The following is a 20,248-nucleotide window of genomic DNA, read 5'->3' on the forward strand; positions in this document are numbered from 1 at the left end:
AGGTAGTTTTATGATGCAACGTGTCCCATGGACAAGTGGATATTTTATTAAATTCCACACCCCTGAATTGTCCTAGATGCTGAGCTTACTTAGGAAATATAAATAGATGCTGTTGTGAGATCCTCATGAAACGTTCAGAAACTTAGGTTGAATTTTACCTACTTAAGATTCCCACGGAGAGCTCAATTCACAGTTGCACTTATGCTCTCGCCTGGACTATGCTAGCTGTTTACAATTAGGAACCTAGAAATTAATCCGAAACAAGTTATAACTTTAAGGATTTCTTTCTTACTGTATTGTGCCAGCTCCTCATCTTAGTGTACCTTGCTCAGGCACAGGGGCCTCTGCTCATCTTCTCCATGGGCTGAGCTTGGACGCAGACGCCACAGACCCTTTTCTCTGCAGAGTCCTGCCTGCACCCGGCTGCCCTTCCTGCTGGACACCGTGTTGTCCCCCACACCATTTTTAGGTCACAGCCTACCAGACAGCACAACTGTGTGGTATGCGAAAGACATCTTGGGGAGTTTCAGAAAGTTAACCTGGAAATGCATTCTGCTTGTTGCTGGTCATTGGCGTAGTGGCTTGTAACTCACGTTTTCTGGCTTTCTAGTTGCTGGCTTTATTTACTTTATGCTCTCCAGCTCGAGTTCGAACCTCCCCATGCCAAATTCCTGTTTACAATATTCTTCAACAAACTTATTTTCTGTAATTAACAGACCTTTAAATCTTGTTCTTACCTTGTCGCCTTTGCTGGTCATTCAAAGACCTAGGTCAAATGTCAAGCTGTGTCTTCAAGGGAGCCTGGTGGTTTGCTTTAGGTTGACTTCAAAGTGAGAGCGTTTACAGTAAAGAGGGATATAGTGTTCTTTCTCCATGGAGCCTGCTTGTACCCTTTTTAGGTCGAGCGTGGGCAGAGCATATGCTGCTCTGCGAGGCATGCTGTATTGAGGAACGGAATAAAAGCTTCGCCTATTTGCCCGCCCATCTTTTCAATTAGCTCCTTCTACAGTCCTTTCAAAATTGCTGCTTCTCATTCATGAATAGGCCTACTAGCCCCTCCTTGTCTGCATTTGTAACAACCGGACTTTTTACTTGTGGTCTTACACGGTCTCCTTAATCTAGTCGGTGAGCCCTATTTTTTTATAAAGGTCTTCCGTTATTCCACTGACGTTGCCGCCCACTTTTACGTTGTTGTTATTAATGTATTCATTTTTTAATTTGCAGCGTGGTCTGATTTCACTTTAGCGGCCGCAATTCTTTATTTAAATTAGAGCACGGTCCGCTTTCACTGTAGCGGCTGCGCTTCTTTATTTAATTAATTTGCAGTGCGGTCCGCTTTCACTTTAGCGGCAACGCTGCAGAAACTTGCGATGGAGATATATATAAGATATATATATATTTTTTTTAAATGTGGAAGCGCCCCATACCGCGTTTTCACTCTGTTGGCTGCGTCCTTTTCTTTAGAGGCTGCTCACTGTAACCTGGATACGGTAAGCAGCATCTAAAGAAAGAGGCGTGGCCACTATGAAAGTGGTCATGCATTTGCGAGAGTTTGAGCTATCGGCATTAGAAATGGCAATGCCTTTTATATATGTGTTGCTTTTGAAAACACCTTTATAAAAGGCATTGTCATATACCATGCCAATAGCTTAAACTCTTGCAAATGCGAGACCTATTGCATTGAAAATGCTTGTTAGACATAGCCATCTCAAAAGGTATCTCGTTCTTCAGCTGCACAAAACATTGCCTATAATTCGTTGGGCACAAAGCTCACTATTGCCATTGTCAGGGTTAGTGGAAGCATGAACGCTTCTAAGATCATGTTTAAAAACTATTTCCTACAACAACAAAAAACTTTCACTGATTTAGTCAGATGTACTAGTACTACTAAGATTAAACAGTTTTGCATGTGAAAGAAATACATTTTTTGAATTTTTGCTGATACTTTTTCATATTTAACACATTTTGTTGCAAAATCTCTTTACAAATGAAGGTGGGCCGAAAGTTTAGTATTAAGGACACCTTTGTTACTTGCTTTCTTTCACGTCGATTAACTTGTGAATAAATGGTCGGCCGTTTTCAACAGAGGGCTGCATGCAAAATTCAGGAGGGCACTTCCGGAGCATACTCGTTTAGTCTGATGTACTAGTACCAGCACTGATTATTGCTATATTTTACTACTAAACAAGCAGTCAGAAGTGCAGCTTACTTGCAGGCACTGGGGTCATGATTCGAATGGTGTAGCAGGTGCAATGGCACAGGGGCCAAAAGATCTAAGAAATCCACTGAACACCGATTATTACTATATTTTGCTACTAAACAAGCAGTCACAAGTGCAATTTCCTTGCAGGCACTAGAGTCATGATTTGAATGGTGCAGCAGGTGCAGTGGCACGGGAGCCAAAAGGTTTAGGACACCCACGATTGCTATATTGTACTACTACCCCCAAATCTGAACCAGCTATGACGACGATATCTCCCCACTTCCTAGCTACTATTTGCTTTCCCAGTGCTCCCTGTGGCGCAGTGCATGCACTGTTTCCACCACCGCGCGCTTCTGGATACTTCCTGTCTCCCATCACTGACTTCCTCCCTCACAGGCCTCCACTTCTCCTTATCTAGGACACTGGCACACCTTAAAAGTGTGTGGATCACTTTTTTCAAATATGGGCAGCTTTTTTTAAAAAGCACTTAAGTTCTATAAAGTATTTAGGCACTTTATTAGAGCACTCGTTATATTGCACAGATTACTTTTTTATGGCACTGGGGCGATTACATGATTTGGTCAGGATCAAAGGATGTTGAGCTGGCATCGAGACTCCGACCCGATTCCCCAAGTAGGCAGCTCCTTCAGTTACTTCACATCTTTATTATAGTGATCTGCAACATGTACAAATAACATTGACAAAAAAAATAGATTTTGCATAGGAGAAACCAATTAGCTTTGCTAATGCTTGTTCTTTATTACTACATATAATTAAGGCTCCCTGTTTTCCGTTTTTACTAATTTTTACAGATAAATACAGACCGAAAACCATTTATTTTCTTGTCTGTATTTATTTTTCAGTATGGATAAAAACGGAAATTGAGTGCTTTTTGAGTGATTCTAAATGCACTTTGCCATGACTGCCAGGCCAATAACTGTGTGAACTGATAGTTAAAGGAGTTAAAAAAGAAAGACATTTTGGTAAACAGGATTAAACAGCAGTAGCTATACACAAAGCTGAACCTGAAATGCACATATTCTCATATAGGTGCATTGATTTATCTTCTGCAGGTGTTCATATCACTGAAACCTGGCAGACATTCAAGCATGACTGCATATTTATTGGTTACATAAATATGGAAAAATCCCAGTTTCAGCTTCATTTTTCTCACAAAATCCGTAATAAATATGGATAAATACAGACGTAAATGTGAAAAAAATAAACACCATAAAACCGGGAGCCCCACATATAATACGATCTTGATACCGTTAGGATGTGCACTGTACGAAACCATCTACAATATTTGATATTATGTTGTTCATGTAGAATAGCAACCCATTGCCTCCTAGATCACTATTGGCATTGTGAGGGTGGGTGGAACCATGAAAGTTTTACAATTTATGTTTGGAAACTAGTCTTATGTTTGTGGATAAAATAATTTTTGGAAATTTTTTAACTGACTTTTTCATATTTTACACGTTTGTTGCAGAATGTCTTTAAAACATGAAGATGGCCCAAAAGTTAACTGTCCAGGACACCTTAGTTACTTTATTTCTTTCACGTTGATTAACTTGTAAATAAATGCTTTCTCTTTTTGAACAGTGGGCCCCATGCAAAGGTCAGGAGAGCTCTTGCGGCCCCCAGATTACAGATCTACAAGGATGTTACAGTATATAGTATACAGCAGCTCTGACTTCAGTGCTGCATAGCTGCAAGTAAAACAAGCATTTGGAATGCAATCGGTCTCGCATTTTTGAAAGTTAGAACTATTGGTGGTGTAAATGAGAATTTATTTTACTAGAGGAGTCTAGAAGACCAAGAATGAGGCATTAGCACTGGGAAGAGAGACACAGCTACAACATTGCCTAGAGCACTTAGAATGAGCAATTTCAAACTGGGGCCAGAATAGCAGCTAGCAGCACTGTCTGTAAGACTTAGAATGAGAAATTACTAACAGGACCAGAGAAGCAGCTAGCAGCACTGTTTGGAAGACTTAGGATGGGTAATTACCACTGGTAGCAGAGAGGCAGCTGCAGTACTGTCTAGAGGACTAAGAATGAGGGATTACCCCTGGGACAAGAAAACCAGCTAGCAGCACTGCTTAGGGGACTTAGAATGAGGAATTACCACTGGGACTAGAGAAGTAGGTAGCAGCACTGCCTAGAAGACTTAGAATTTGGAATTTCCACTGGGACCAGAGAAGCAGCTACAGCACTGTCTAGAGGACTAAGAATGACAAACTACCACTGGGACCAGAGACACAGCTTCAGCACTGTCTAGAGGACTTGGAATGTGTGAATTACCGACTGGACCAGAGAAGCAGGAAAGTATTTCGTTTTTGATTTTTCAGTTCAGACCGTTTATTTCCTGCTGTTGAATTGCTTTTTTTCACAGGGTGCACAGGTGGGCTATGATGGATGAGAGACAGCCCACACCCCATGGGTACCCTCGTTGTAGGGGACAGTAAAGGCTTTAGCGAGCTTTGTTTTTGCAAAAAAAATAAAGCAGTGTTTGCCCATAGCAGTAGAATTTTAACATCTGAACATAAAATACGATCTCCGCCCTGGCACCGCTTCACTAAATAACCTTTGATTGCTTCCAAGCATAAAGGCATAAAATCATAAACTGAAACTAGATTTACATTTTAGTAGTTATCCATGGTCTTGTGACACCTTCAACCTGTCCTGCCTAAAAATGCGAGCATGCAGATGCGGCTGGTAAAAAGGCTACAACTACCTGAAGTAGTCACGCATGACTTAAGATCACCTGCGCGCTATGTTTTTAAATATTGCAAAGCAGCTAGTCTACTTCCAATGCTACTTACTTGTGCACAAAGTAAGAAGCGATGAGGGAGGGTGACGGATCAAGCTACAAATTGCGGGTGGGTTGGGCGACAGCATGTAACACCAGAAAGCACAGAAATGTTATTAGCTAACAATATTACATACGCTGACTTCTGCAGTGTGGTACTGGGCTCAGACGAAGCCCAGTGCTCATTAGGGAAAACAAGGGTCAATTAGTCCAGCTCTCATAGATTCTGCATTTTTGGAATGAGTAGACTTTAAACAGGGGTGACTTTGTTAACTCAGAGGTTGGTCACTTGAACTTGTGAGTCATAACGTATTGAGGCAGTGACATTTGCTTCTAACATTTTATACAATGAGTAGCTTCTGTGTGCTATTATTGGTGCAATTTGCTAGAGTCTTATATTTGAGGTATAATCTTCCATATATCTTTTTTTTAAAACCCTGGCTATGATGTCTGGTACACTCTGTATTAGGGACTGCAAACATGCCCTAATGCAGCCTCCGAGCATCTATTGTACCTAAAACATAAGCACTACTATAAAAAAAAATGTAGAAATATGCTACGTTGGAGAATTAACCATTGTCTGTATTGTTTATCATTATTGTGCACATACACCAACGCAGGGTGCAAGCAACTGCTTCAGAAAGGTGGAGGCTCCTAATTAGCTTAATTAGGCGAAACCCTGCATCTAATCCTTCTCCACCCTCAGTAGTATAAATGTGACAAAGAGCAGAAGTAGGTTTAACAGTTGTACACGCTTCCGTGAGCTCGCATACCAACCAGCCGCTAATTTCAGCCAGGTGGCCAGTAAAGTGCGCGGCTCTGCAGGGCAGGGGTTGAGTCGTCTCATCAGCTGTGGATACTGCTACACCCTCGTGCCGCATGCTAAGGCATGCCCCGGGGCTCTTTCAAGCTTCTCAAGTCCACTGGCCAATGAGAGCGCTCAGACCCAGGAATTCTCCTCCCGATCCACATTTTTTGTTCAAAACTATGGGCATGTCGAATGACTTACAATACAACACTTTGCACGCTGCGTTTGGAGAAAAAAAAAAATAGTCACTGACAGCATAATTTAAACAAGCATTGGCATAGCCAATAGGTCTCGCCTTTGGGACCTAATAAGTGTTTAGCCATGCAACAGTTGCATAACTAAATACTTATAAGGTCCCAAAAGCGAGACCTATTGGCTATACCAATGCTTGTTTCTGTTTATTACTGCTCTGTAGTAATGGCGGCGCACGGGTGCCACCATTACTACATAGAAGTAATAAACAGGCTCACGGAGAACATCAAAGCGCAAAAGTGAAAGTAATCGCGCGCACATGCACTGTAGCTCTAGGCTGGCCTGGTAGCACTTTTTGGAGCCCTCTCAAAAAGTCTCGCCAGACCAGCGCATGCGCTGGGTCAGGCGAGACCTCAAAAAAAAAGAGACATTCAATAAAGCAGAAAACACTGCACTCCTGCAGCTTGTACAGGTTATGTCTACTGAACATTTTACTTTCAACTTTCCTTAAATGCAAATCGTAAACTCATCACAAGCGTACATGGAGGAAGACGGCAAACTGCGTCAGCCCTTCCTTTTTACCCTGTACCCCGCCTCCTTTAACCAGCGCTGTCTATGCCAAGGTAACTCTCTGAGAAGCTGTTTGCACGCTGCCGTCTACATCTGTGCTTGATGAAGACAATGTCTGTGCTAACATTGAGGAAACTAACGGTAAGAGCGGCCTAAAAGAACCTAGAAAATGCCCACAAACAGTCCAAAAATGGCCCACACACTCACCTGTTTGATCAGCCCACCGGGCACTACCAGATTGCCCTACAGACCTACCCCGAGCCTGTTTGCTGCTTTTGCCGGTCTTGCAAGGAAATATTATCCCATGATGCCGGTTTTTGTAATGTACGTCCTAATCATTTTGTCTAACCTTTGCGCCGAAACTTCCCGATAGTTTATTATATATTTAGCACAATCTACCTACAAAGGTAAAGCACAAAGCAACTTTACATACCCAATAAGCAACATATATAAGCTAAACTGCAAGCGGCTGAAATTACACTACACACCAGTGGTTTTCCCAGTGCAACCACTAAAGCTGGTCCTCGACACTGCAAGGACTCTGTATGTGAAGCCTCGGGGCCCGGCAGAGTACGTATCGAGTGCTGTTTATAGTGTCATTTCAGGCTACAAAACCTTACCGTTTTACTGCTTGTGCTGTCTCTGCCTCCCACAGTAAATTGGGAAACGCTACGGTTTTGTCACGCATGTGTACGATGTAAGGCATCGCGCGCATGCGACACAAAGAGAGCAAATTTAGCAACCAATTATAAAGCAAACAAGCACTAAAAATTCAATAGGACTCGTATTTACGCGAGCCCTATTGCATTTTAAACGGAAGTGTGGACATTAAAGAAGGCCTGAATGGGAGGGGGTTAGGGGTGGATGTGGTAAAAAAAATTACGGACTGCGGGAGGAAAGGGGGAGAGGCAGGGACACAAAACGATTTTTACAGTAAAGGGGCTGATAGCCTCGGAAGAACAATAATGATGACATGGCTGTCAGGAGGTGGGACTAAGAAGCCAAAAACCAATCACAATGGTGAATTTATGATGGAAGCCAATGAAAATTATAGACGGCAAGTGGGTGAAGCAATGAAAATTATGGACGGAAAGTGGGTGAAGCTTCCCCCAGCTATGGTGTATACTGCATGTCTCGTAAAGTGAACAGCGCGTTGCTCTGCAACGCTATGCGAGACCTAAAAAAGAACAATAACGCTATAACGCAGTCAATGCTGGCCATGTCATAAAGCTTTTTATCTTTACTATTCAGCCATTTGCAACATGGCTAGAAAACCTTGGCAAAGCCAAAGGACCTTGCATAGGCAATAAATATTGGCCTTGCTGATGCCTGTTTTTTTTGTATGCCAGCCAATCAGGCCCAGGGAATCTTGGGATATATTCCTCCTGCATGCCTGGTTGCACTTCATGCAGGAAAGTTCTTTGATTATTTGAATTTTCTACATGATTCCTGATATTTGTGGACTTGAAATTGCTTATATTCATGTGTTTTTTCCTTACATGATGGCCAAACCATTTCAGATTACATTACGTCCTGTTTTGATACTATGTAAAGGTGGGTTCAAATAGTCACAATTGTTTCTGCGATGGTGGTTTGCTCACTGGACTCTATGGATTCCCTGCTTTCTCCAGTTCCTGTTTGTTCTTTTGACCAGTCTTTCCCCTAGCTGCTTGGCCTTGACAGCTGGGAGGTGTTTTCTGGTCTGCAGTTTTTTTTCCCTTTCAGCTGGATATTATTTCCCAGAGCACTACAATACTCCCAGTTACAATCTAATTCTACAATCTGATTCAATTAAGCCAACTCTACCCAAATAAGTTGCGATACAGCAAAACACCTGCAACGGCAAGGATGCAGGTACAGGTGAAATTACTCAGGACAGTGAGTGCTTCAAGATGCCGTGCTAGTGGCCATTGTGCTATATATAAGTGCCACATAATATAGCTTAAATCCTGATTTAAACTCCTAAATCAGAAATCATTTTCATACCCAAGTTGAACTTTTGATTGCCAGAGCTACAAAGCCATTGACACAACTATCATTTTTAGTCCATAAAGGAAAATCTTTTTCTTTACCAAGATTGTACTAAACTAACCTCCTACTTTACTATGGGACTTATTTGTAGACCTGAAGAGGTTGAATAACCTTAAGTAACCTAGATCGAAGGATAGTAAAAGTTCAGATGAACTTCCCTCCCAGATTATTATGTTTTACAATCATAACTTTTTATTTTAGTGAAGGAGATGGACAAAATACATATAGAGGAAAATGCATACAAATGTGCATCAAGGAAGGTCTCATTTCAGCCTGCACTGAGTTGGGATTGGCAGTTACAATATCGAGAGCTATGTATTTGCAGAACATCCAGGAGCTCTTTTTGACCGGTCCTTTGGAGATGACGAATTGATTGAGATGGTGAGGAAGGATTGAATTACAATTACAAATTGTGATTTGGTTTTCTACAAACAATAAGTGACCAAACTGTGACGCAAGATGATGTTTGCTATAGGGTCAGAACTGTCTTGTGGTATTGGTTCCAAGTTTTTACAAAACATAGGAACTCTGCTTACCTCTCACCAGTGAAAGTATTTTTAAGCAATGAGGCATTCTCAGTGATGTCTGCATGTTTAAAATTTGCTAAATGGTCAGAGGGAATTAAAATATAGTTCAAATATGAATATTTCAAAATTGGCTTTAAGGTGACTGAGAAGGCTTTATCTCAATATTTGCATTTGTATGGCTGGGTCTCAGCCATACTAGCAAAGAAAAGAACATTTAATAAGGTCTACAGTAACACATTTTGGCCTTGGCAGCTATCTTTCTGAGGAGGGCACAAATTAAGGAAAGCACTTGCAAAACTGATTAAGAATTGCTCTATATAGCCAGTTGAGCAAAAATGATCATGGGTTGTGATCAGCTGAGAACATGAATACATGAAATTGGGTTTTCAGAAGTGATGACAGCACTCTACTGTTGAAGCAGAAGACTGGCCTGGAAGGCGTTGCTTGGATGTTTATTCATTTTCATGGGGTAGTAAGTGACAGTCACAAAGTCATCCTGCAGATTAGCTCATGTAGCTGCGCCACATGGTTTAGAAGACTTCAGGCACCAGAATGTCCGGCACAAGGATTTCCTTGAGTTGCATATTGGAACAAAATTGTTTGAACAAGCAAGCCTTACATTTTTTTTTATATAAAAAAACAATCTAGCCCAGCAGACTTTGTGGGTAAATTCCCCCAGTGAAGGTTTAACCTCCAAGAGGTTGTGCTCCAGTAGGATTTCCAGGGCCGATATGTGTGATGTCGGATCATAGCTGAGCTACAGGTATCAAAGGATTTGTGAAGAAAGCAGTCCATATTCCTCCTTTAGGTCTGCATATGACTTTGTGTGGACTTGTGTCACTACTGCTCCTATGGTCAAGATTCTGTGTGTCCCACAGTGCAAACTCTTAAATCGCTGTTACCTGAGACAAACACATGCCCACCCAAAGTGATGTTTCATCATTCAGTCTGTTCTGCCACCTGTGTTTTTTCAGGGAGTCTTCCAGACCTAGAAAATCACTTTTGTGGCTACAGATAAATCCCTAGGTATGTGATGACCGTACAGGCAGTGTATGGACTAGTGTTATCCATTGTTCACTGTTCACTTTTTGTATGCAAGTCTGTGCCTGTCATGAAAAGCCAGTAATTTATGATAATTTGCTGGAAGGCACAATAACAAGAGAGGATATATACCATTTATTTATTTATCCATTTATAGAGCGCATGGTTACACCACCGGTGTGTCCCTGCGCTAAAAGCAGACACTCTGAAAGGAAGCGAAGAACAATTCTCACTTAGCAGCCCCATGTCCCTGACATTGACTCCAGTGTGCTGTTGAGAATAACCATGTCTTCAAATGTTTGCGAAATCTAGTTTCACAAGGATCATTCCCAAGCCTTTGGGTGGATTTGAAACCTGTGGAGAAGGCCATATGTGAAGATTTGATGTTCCAAGTAAATGGGTGTTGTAATGATATTACTTGTAGGACAAAGAGCACAGGATCGTGTAAAGATAGTTTTGTGTGACAGAGTAATCTAGACAGGACACCCATCTTAAACCCATCTTGAACAGGACCGCCCGCCCCATCAACAACAAAGGTAGAGGTCCCATTTGCAATGATCTTCGTTTCAACAGATCTATCATTGAGGTAATATTACCTGACCAAACCTGCACTTTGCACCTGCAGTTAACATTGCAAGATAGTCAGTACCCCTCTGTGCTATTTTCAAAGCTAACCCCGACATACATTCTCTGACTAACCCAGGCAGGCCCTCACACCTAGAATCCCACTAGATTTGACCCAATTTACTCCGAGCCCATAATAGATCCCGACTATGTCTAGTATCTGCTATGCTTGTTCGCCAAAGTGATCAGGCAACTCTGATAAAGAAGAAGGTAGGTTCCATATAACTACACGAGATGCCCTACCCCAGGAGCCCACTGACGGTCCATTAGCCTTCCTTGTAAGCGAAGCCATGCAATTTTGGCTGCAGTCCCCCTGTAATGTTTATTCTCACTGTTGGTTTGTTGTTTTAAGACGTGAATGTAGGCAATGTGGCCTTGGCTAAGAGTAATGCGGGAGAGGATAACAAACAAGTAATAGCGCTCTAAGTTGTCCAAGACTTCCTCGAAGAGTACTGACAAGATAGCAAAGGTCTTGCAGACTCTATCTGCTACATGAGAGCGTCCTAATCTGAAGAGTCCAGGCATCTGCTGCCTGTCCTACCACCTGAGGTACTGGATGCCACAACAGTCAATTGAGGACAGGGAAACATGATCCCATCATCTTAAAGATCACACAAACTGTGCAAACACTGTGAGAAGTGTCTCATATGCACAACTGCAAATTCTATATTTAACGCTACTAGAGCAGCTTTGCTTGGATTTTGTGTGAAACTGATAGGGAAAGGAAGATCTTTATCAGTAGATGGAAAAATAAACTTAAGTTGTCTTCATTAGCTTCTTCTCAGTCAGAAACGTCTAGACATTTCACCACACAGTTATAGGGATAGGACACTGACCAGATATCACAATGGGCATTGTTTATGCAGACAAATCATGATTCCCAGACACAACTAGATTTTTGTATTTGAACCAGTCTGCAATCCAATAGTCGGACAATCTCCCTGCATTTAGCAGGCTTCAGCCTAACCATTGAGTATTATCTGCCGGGGTTAATAAATATGCTTGAAATATTACGATGAAGTAAGTGGAAAACTATGTGAAATTACCGTGGGCTATATAGTCACTCATCAGTAGGACAACATACTGCTGAACCATGAAAGAGTAAGCCCGCCTCCTGGGGTTTTGGATCAGGAATATCTGAACTCCACAAATCTAACGGGTGTTCACTCTTGAGTAGTAGCATAAAAATTGCTACTTTTTTCAAAATCTGCATTATTGCTTCAGAAGAGGGCTGCATTCGCATGTTTGCGCTTACCTTTCAGTATCTGGTTTTCGTTCTTTTATTCTCAGCAGAAAGTGACCTGAAATCTGGAGTCTCTCACCCATACTGCAGTTAAAATGGTAATTCATGCAGACGCGGCCTTCTCTGCATATGATTTTTGTGCGTTTGAATTAATTTCTCTTTTCTGACGACGTATCTTCTTGGCTAATTAATATGACGTGTTTTATCCTGCACTGACAGCGCACACCATCCGAATGCTGCAAATCACCGTCCCCCACTCTTCCCTTTGTCTTGAAAAGTTATCCCATTTTTATTTTACATAAAGTAAAAGGGCCTTAGTACCCATACTCCTAATGGCAGTTTAAACATGAATGAGACCGCTGAAAATCTTCGAGGACAAACAGTGAAAGTTGGTAGGGCAAAGCTATTATTCGTATGTCTTGGCTTCATCTTCAATCTTTGGGTCCAAGCATTATATAGGGGTGGAACCAAAAGTGTATTTTATAGCCGTTGAATCGAGTTGCACCTGGCCAGTCCCATGCATGTAGGTGTTCATCATATGCAGGTACTCCCTGCCCATCAGGGTTGCCTGCACACTCACCTCTTACTACCCATTATGGACCGCAGTCTAGTTCTACGGTCTTCGCTGATTTTCTACTAACACTCTCAGCCCCATTTTTCCTTTGATTTATTTTACTCTTTTCTCACTCCCTCCATCCATCCTCTTCCCTCCGATCCGAAAGTGTATGCTTCAATGTTCCAGTTTTTCTCCACGCAGCAGATGAACCGCATAAGCTTGGAGTCTTATATCCTGGTGAACAGTTATTTGTTTCCCACTTGTTAGCTGTTGGGGACCACCATCAGTAAGTAGGAAGTGCCTCCAGAACCGTCTGCTGTGCCCCGAAGCATAAGCATAATTCTATCCAATTGAAGATGTTTAAGCAATTACAGGGGTTCAGAAGCCACATATGATCCTGGTCAGGCTTTCTGTCATTCAAGCAGCAAGCCGGCCTTCCTTGTGTCCCTCCCGGCTTCCCAGTGCAGTTCATACTCACTGCCCTTTGGAAGTAAAGCAAGTTACAGCTCTGGATAGGGTTAACGTACTTAGTTGTATGATAGTTTTCCCTGTTGCACTTTCCTGGTGACATTTTCTGCTGGATATGGTTGTCCACCCCAAAGGAAGGAACACGACATGCCATGATACTGACTTGTCAGAGGAGCTTGTCTATGCTTGTCCTGCTGATGTTAAGAACCGTTCCTAAATTCAAGGTCAGCAAGAGCTGTACATGGTTTCTGACCTGCCAGTTCTTGGCTCTCAGAGCCTCTAACACACAGACAACCCTTAATTAACCCTTCTAGGAGTGCCACTCGCTAAACATAAACTAATTGTTCTGATTTGTCATCAAGTAGTGCTGAGGTCTTGTTGACTGCTGGGAAGTCCTCAACAGTTCAGTGTAGCAAAGCAAGTAGATCAAACTCTGTTTCCTGTTCTGCGTGTGTGTGATTCACAAAATATCTTGCTGCGTTCCACTTCAGCATGTATAGGCACTGTCAGCCGAATGATGAAACCATCTGAAGGACATGCGCTTGACTCCAGTGGCTATCACCTCAACTCAGCTCAGTTTTTTTGCATCGAGCATGACAAACTACTGCACATAAAAGAGATGGGTAAGAGTGCCTGATTCTTATTGAAGCTCCTCCGTACCCTCAATCTTTTAGTCCCAAAACATAACCTTAAACTGGTTGTCCAAGCCCTTGTTATCCTATAGGGAGATTACACAAATGTGCTGATAACTGGACTGCTAAATGTCGCACAGCTCCCCTTATATCAGCCCTCAACTCTGCAGCCTTATGGGCTCCAACACCAAAAGATTCCAATGCATCACACAGGTGCTTCTGTCACTAGGACGGCTTTCCGTGAGCTGTCACTCTGTGTTTAAGACTTCATGCATTACTTACAAGGCATTTCTTTTGAATACACCTGATTACCTATTTTCAAAGCTTAAACTGTCTAGTAGAAACACAACTTTAGAAGCCAAGCTGTACTCAATTTAGACACCCCTAGATTCAAAACGTCTTCCACGCTGAAACTGCCATACTTTGGAAATGCTCCAAAGACCACCTGGAATGCTATATCAACACCGGCCAAATCGTTCTCTGCTTTTGAAAGATGACCGTAAACAGCTTTTCTAAAAGACTTTTCATGATCTCAACTCATCTATTCTACTCGGTCTTCTCAAATCCTGCACCATTTTAAGACCTAGATTTCCTGTTTTCTGACATGTTCCTACCTTGTCTCAGTTATTCTGTACCTTGTTTGTGTACTATGCAAGCTCATTACACCACCAGTGTGTTGAGTATTAGGTGAACTATTTGTATATGCATTTTGTGGAATATTAACATTTTTCGTTCTCTCTGTCTCTCTTTGCACGGATGCCTTCGGCCCATTTCCCCTCTCAGCGCCTTGCGGCATGGTAATTGCACTACAACTAACCATCCTAACTTTAAATACATACACAAGGTTTCCTAAGACCCAGTAGTGTTGAAAATAGACCAAGGTTGGCTGGGATGTCCAGCGATCAGGTCAAAGATTGAACTGTTGCCCAATATCTGGTTCTTTCCAGATTCGACTAGGGGATTACGTTCTCGCTCTCATACCGAAAATGGATCTTTCTCCTGTGAAAACTTCATTCTGTCCTCTCTGCAGTCAGTCTTGTATCTGCTCCTGTTCTCTCTGCAGTCCGTTTTGTATCTGCTCATGTCTTCTCTGCAGTCGTCTTGTATCTGCTCCTGTCCTCTCTGCAGTCCGTCTTGCATCTGCACATGTCTTCCCTGCAGCCCGTCTTGTATCTGCTCCTCTCTGCAACCCGTCTTGTATCTGCTCCTGTCCTCTCTGCAACCCGTCTTGTATCTGCTCCTGTCCTCTCTGCAGCCAGTCTTGTATCTGCTCCTCTGCAGCCCGTCTTGTATCTGCTCCTGTCCTCTCTGCAGCCTGACTTGTATCTGCTCCTGTCCTCTATGCATCCCGTCTTGTAACTGCTCCTGTCCCCTCTGCACCTCGTCTTGTATCTGCTCCTGTCCTCTCTGCAGCCTGTCTTGTATCTGCTCCTGTCCTCTCTGCAGCCCGTCTTGTATCTGCTCCTGTCCTCTCGGCCGCCCGTCTTGGATCTGCTCCTGTCCTCTCTGCCGCCTGTCTTGGATCTGCTCCGGTCCTCTCTGCCGCCTGTCTTGGATCTGCTCCTGTCCACTCTGCAGCTCGTCTTGGATCTGTTTCTGTCCTCTCTGCAGCCCGTCTTGTATCTCCTCCTGTCCTCTCGGCAGCCCGTCTCATATCTGCTCCTGTCCTCTCGGCAGCCCGTCTCGTATCTGCTCCTGTCCTCTCTGTAGCCTGTCTCGTATCTGCTCCTGTCCTCTCTGCAGCCTGTCTCGTATCTGCTCCTGTCCTCTCGGCAGCCTGTCTCGTATCTGCTCCTGTCCTCTCGGCAGCCTGTCTCGTATCTGCTCCTGTCCTCTCGGCAGCCCGTCTCGTATCTGCTCCTGTCCCTTCGGCAGCCCGTCTCGTATCTGCTCCTGTCCCCTCGGCAGCTCGTCTCGTATCTGCTCCTGTCCCCTCGGCAGCCGTCTCGTATCTGCTCCTGTCCCCTCGGCAGCCCGTCTCGTATCTGCTCCTGTCCCCTCGGCAGCCCGTCTCGTATCTGCTCCTGTCCCCTCGGCAGCCCGTCTCGTATCTGCTCCTGTCCTCTCGGCAGCCCGTCTTGGATCTGCTCCTGTCCTCTCGGCAGCCCGTCTTGGATCTGCTCCTGTCCTCTCGGCAGCCCGTCTTGGATCTGCTCCTGTCCTCTCGGCAGCCCGTCTTGGATCTGCTCCTGTCCTCTCGGCAGCCCGTCTTGGATCTGCTCCTGTCCTCTCGGCAGCCCGTCTTGGATCTGCTCCTGTCCTCTCTGCAGCCCGTCTTGGATCTGCTCCTGTCCTCTCTGCAGTCTGTCTTGGATCTGCTCCTGTGCATCTGCTCCTGTCCTCTCGGCAGCCCGTCTCGTTTCTGCTCCTGTCCTCTCGGCAGCCCGTCTCGTTTCTGCTCCTGTCCTCTCGGCAGCCCGTCTCGTTTCTGCTCCTATCCTCTCGGCAGCCGTCTTGTATCGGCTCCTGTCCTCTCGGCAGCCCGTCTCGTATCGGCTCCTGTCCTCTCGGCAGCCCGTCTCGTATCGGCTCCTGTCCTCTCGGCAGCCCGTCTCGTATCGGCTCCTGTCCTCTCGGCAGCCCGTCTCGTATCGGCTCCTGTCCTCTCGGCAGCCCGTCTCGTATCGGCTCCTGTCCTCTCGGCAGCCCGTCTCGTATCGGCTCCTGTCCTCTCGGCAGCCCGTCTCGTATCGGCTCCTGTCCTCTCGGCAGCCCGTCTCGTATCGGCTCCTGTCCTCTCGGCAGCCCGTCTCGTATCGGCTCCTGTCCTCTCGGCAGCCCGTCTCGTATCGGCTCCTGTCCTCTCGGCAGCCCGTCTCGTATCGGCTCCTGTCCTCTCGGCAGCCCGTCTCGTATCGGCTCCTGTCCTCTCGGCAGCCCGTCTCGTATCGGCTCCTGTCCTCTCGGCAGCCCGTCTCGTATCGGCTCCTGTCCTCTCGGCAGCCCGTCTCGTATCGGCTCCTGTCCTCTCGGCAGCCCGTCTCGTATCGGCTCCTGTCCTCTCGGCAGCCCGTCTCGTATCTGCTCCTGTCCCCTCGGCAGCCCGTCTCGTATCTGCTCCTGTCCCCTCGGCAGCCCGTCTTGGATCTGCTCCTGTCCTCTCGGCAGCCCGTCTTGGATCTGCTCCTGTCCTCTCGGCAGCCCGTCTTGGATCTGCTCCTGTCCTCTCGGCAGCCCGTCTTGGATCTGCTCCTGTCCTCTCGGCAGCCCGTCTTGGATCTGCTCCTGTCCTCTCGGCAGCCCGTCTTGGATCTGCTCCTGTCCTCTCTGCAGCCCGTCTTGGATCTGCTCCTGTCCTCTCTGCAGCCCATCTTGGATCTGCTCCTGTCCTCTCTGCAGTCTGTCTTGGATCTGCTCCTGTGCATCTGCTCCTGTCCTCTCGGCAGCCCGTCTCGTTTCTGCTCCTGTCCTCTCGGCAGCCCGTCTCGTTTCTGCTCCTGTCCTCTCGGCAGCCCGTCTCGTTTCTGCTCTTGTCCTCTCGGCAGCCCGTCTCGTTTCTGCTCTTGTCCTCTCGGCAGCCCGTCTCGTTTCTGCTCCTATCCTCTCGGCAGCCGTCTCGTATCGGCTCCTGTCCTCTCGGCAACCCGTCTCGTATCGGCTCCTGTCCTCTCGGCAGCCCGTCTCGTATCGGCTCCTGTCCTCTCGGCAGCCCGTCTCGTATCGGCTCCTGTCCTCTCGGCAGCCCGTCTCGTATCGGCTCCTGTCCTCTCGGCAGCCCGTCTCGTATCGGCTCCTGTCCTCTCGGCAGCCCGTCTCGTATCGGCTCCTGTCCTCTCGGCAGCCCGTCTCGTATCGGCTCCTGTCCTCTCGGCAGCCCGTCTCGTATCGGCTCCTGTCCTCTCGGCAGCCCGTCTCGTATCGGCTCCTGTCCTCTCGGCAGCCCGTCTCGTATCGGCTCCTGTCCTCTCGGCAGCCCGTCTCGTATCGGCTCCTGTCCTCTCGGCAGCCCGTCTCGTATCGGCTCCTGTCCTCTCGGCAGCCCGTCTCGTATCGGCTCCTGTCCTCTTTACAGCCCATCTTGTATCTGTTCCTGTCCTCTCTGCAACCCATCTTGCATCTGCCCCATAAAAGAGGGTTAGGGCAAGATTGCAGCCGCTTCACGTTTGCTTGGTAATTGCTGCTCCCAGCAATGGGGGGTTGAAGATGCAGGCCAGAGCCTAGAACTGATCAATATCGAAGGCCAAAATATTGGTAGTACCCATTGAAGTGTGATGCAGAAAACACAATGCCAATTGCTCACCATTCCTTGTCAGCTGTCAAGATAGCTTAGCGATTTAAACACGGGCTCCTGTAATGTGAACATGGCCTGTGGGATAGAAACTGAATCCTGGCCAGGAACACTCAGCTTTCACACGAAATCTTATGATGCTGGGTGCTGTGACCATTTCTTTTCTGTCGTGTGATAATCACGATTTCTTTTTAGGTAGAAATAAACCTTGCATTCTCAGTACTTGCAATTTGCAGCCGCAGAGCTGGGTATCACTATGGTGGCTGTACTGAGCGCAATCGATCAAATTACAGTTGTTGTGTTTTATTTCTGGGTACATACACCGTAAATTGTCTTCTGGTAATGCCCATGGAAGGTTTCACGTCATAGTAGGAGGTGACTCTGTGTGCTTTGGTAGTCCTAAAAGGGCACTTCGTCGTCATGGCAGTTTCGCTGAGTTACATTTGTTTTTGTTTTGTTTTACCGTATAAATAAGGCTTTTCAATAGCTCTTGAAAAATTGACGACTAATAAATTGGGTAGTGTAATGTCTGATAATTAAAATACAACGAGGCTCATTCAAAGCATCCAAAAAAACAAGCAAAACAAAAAAATGTTTTAATCCCACACTTGGATATACCAATACCACAAGATTCATTATAAGCTCATCATTGTGACTCAGGACGGTCATACGGAGGTAGCAGTAGTTACTACTGTTCCTGAGGACGATCTCAGGTAGTGTCGAGAAGGATTATATCCTAGGAGATTAGAACACAGAAGAATTCAAATCGGCACTCCCAGGCGCCGAGAAAGAGGACAGGGGGCATCAGTTAGGAACGGTCCTACTGGAGAGAGGCTAGCATAGTGACTGGTTCCAGTGCTGCCTCCATAATTCAGGACTACAGGCAGTTAAGGGGCCCACTATGCGGAGGAGGGGCACCCTGCAGAGCACATGATGGTAAAAGAGCTAGCTGAGCGCTTATCCTCTTTTCTTTGTTAATTGCAATTCATAAGTCACAAACCAATATAGCACGTGGTACACCAGGGGCCGGCACAGGAGAGAGGCAAGTAAACCAGGGGGTATCTGGTAGAATGGGAAGCGTTCCCAGTCTTTAAAATAGATGTTGGGAGGTGCCATAATACGGTAGATGATACCAGACTAATGTCCCCCAGCCTGGTACAGGTTGATCAATCTTACGGATTATGGCCATTGGGTTAAGGACCGTGCAAGAGGATTTGGTTCAATCCCAGAAACGTGCAAAACCATTAAAGGTTACATTGCTGATGGATGAGTTGGATGGCGGGAAACCTACACCCAGTCATACCGGCAACATAGCGCCGGTGAGGACGCTTGCCATTTGCCAGCATAAGCTAAGCACAATTTCAACGATGCTGAAGGTGAGCTAAGCTACGCAGTGCACGCTACAGTGGTACTGCTGGGGGGTGACTTAATGTTTGTCAGTCTACAGCTAAAGCCTCAGAGGGGTGAAAACGAGCTAAAGGGGGGACAGAACCCTCCAGTGCAGAAGGATTAGGAGCAAGGCAAACTAGCAAGCCTTGGCTACAAGGGGCCTCGGGTCTAGGGCCAGGCAGCCCAACCAGACACTTAGGATGCTGCCGGGGAGCAAGTATCAGGCACCAGACATTAGACAGCAGTCTTTCTCGAGGCTGGTTTAAGACACCCTGCCCCCCCCCCCCCCCCCCCCCGATCTAGGAGGAGTAAGAGCAACCAGGACTGGGGTCCGGTCAACAATTAGAGCACCAGGTTCTGATGGTGGTAGACTAAGTTAGTCTGGGCTGAATATGTGAGTGCGGTGTCACAAGAGAAGGCCAACGGCCTGTAAACCACAGGTAGTGGTAGTGACAGCACCTTTAGATGGTTTTCTTTAAGCAGAAGGAGGATGGTAGGCCATCAGAAGGAAATGTATGGCCGGAACAGTGATCCTTTGGAGGCCTGATAGCTGGAACACTGAGGGGCACTGGTGAGAGCCAGAGGCGGGCTGCACCAGGAAGGAGGAGCAGCTTGGAAAGCGTGCGACATGGCATCATCTGCTCAGGCCGCCCGGAGCTATATGGGCACGACGGGGTCCACCTATCGGAGAACGGATGTGCATATAATGGAGGAACCTGTGGAGGGCTCACATAAGGAGCGGCAAGAGAAAAACCGGATGACATGGGGAGGGGAGCCGCAGGAAGACGGAAGCCTCCCTGACGGCGTGGCGGAAACGAAGGGTACATGGTCTGGTTATGGAAGCACACCGACAGGGCGGTGTGTAGAAGGAGGGCCGCTCACTTTGGGATGCCTTACGGCAGGGTGAGTAGGCCTGACAAAA

The 20,248-nt window shown here is 46.0% G+C and overlaps 1 protein-coding gene across 1 annotated transcript in view; it reads left to right on the forward strand.

Annotated features, from left to right (window-relative positions):
- Positions 1 to 20,248, forward strand: part of WASHC1 (WASH complex subunit 1) — a 621,626-nt gene that overhangs the window by 250,109 nt on the left and 351,269 nt on the right. The window lies entirely within an intron of this gene.

The sequence above is a fragment of the Triturus cristatus genome, chromosome 4_1, assembly GCF_964204655.1.
Source record: "Triturus cristatus chromosome 4_1, aTriCri1.1, whole genome shotgun sequence".
NCBI lineage: Eukaryota > Metazoa > Chordata > Amphibia > Caudata > Salamandridae > Triturus > Triturus cristatus.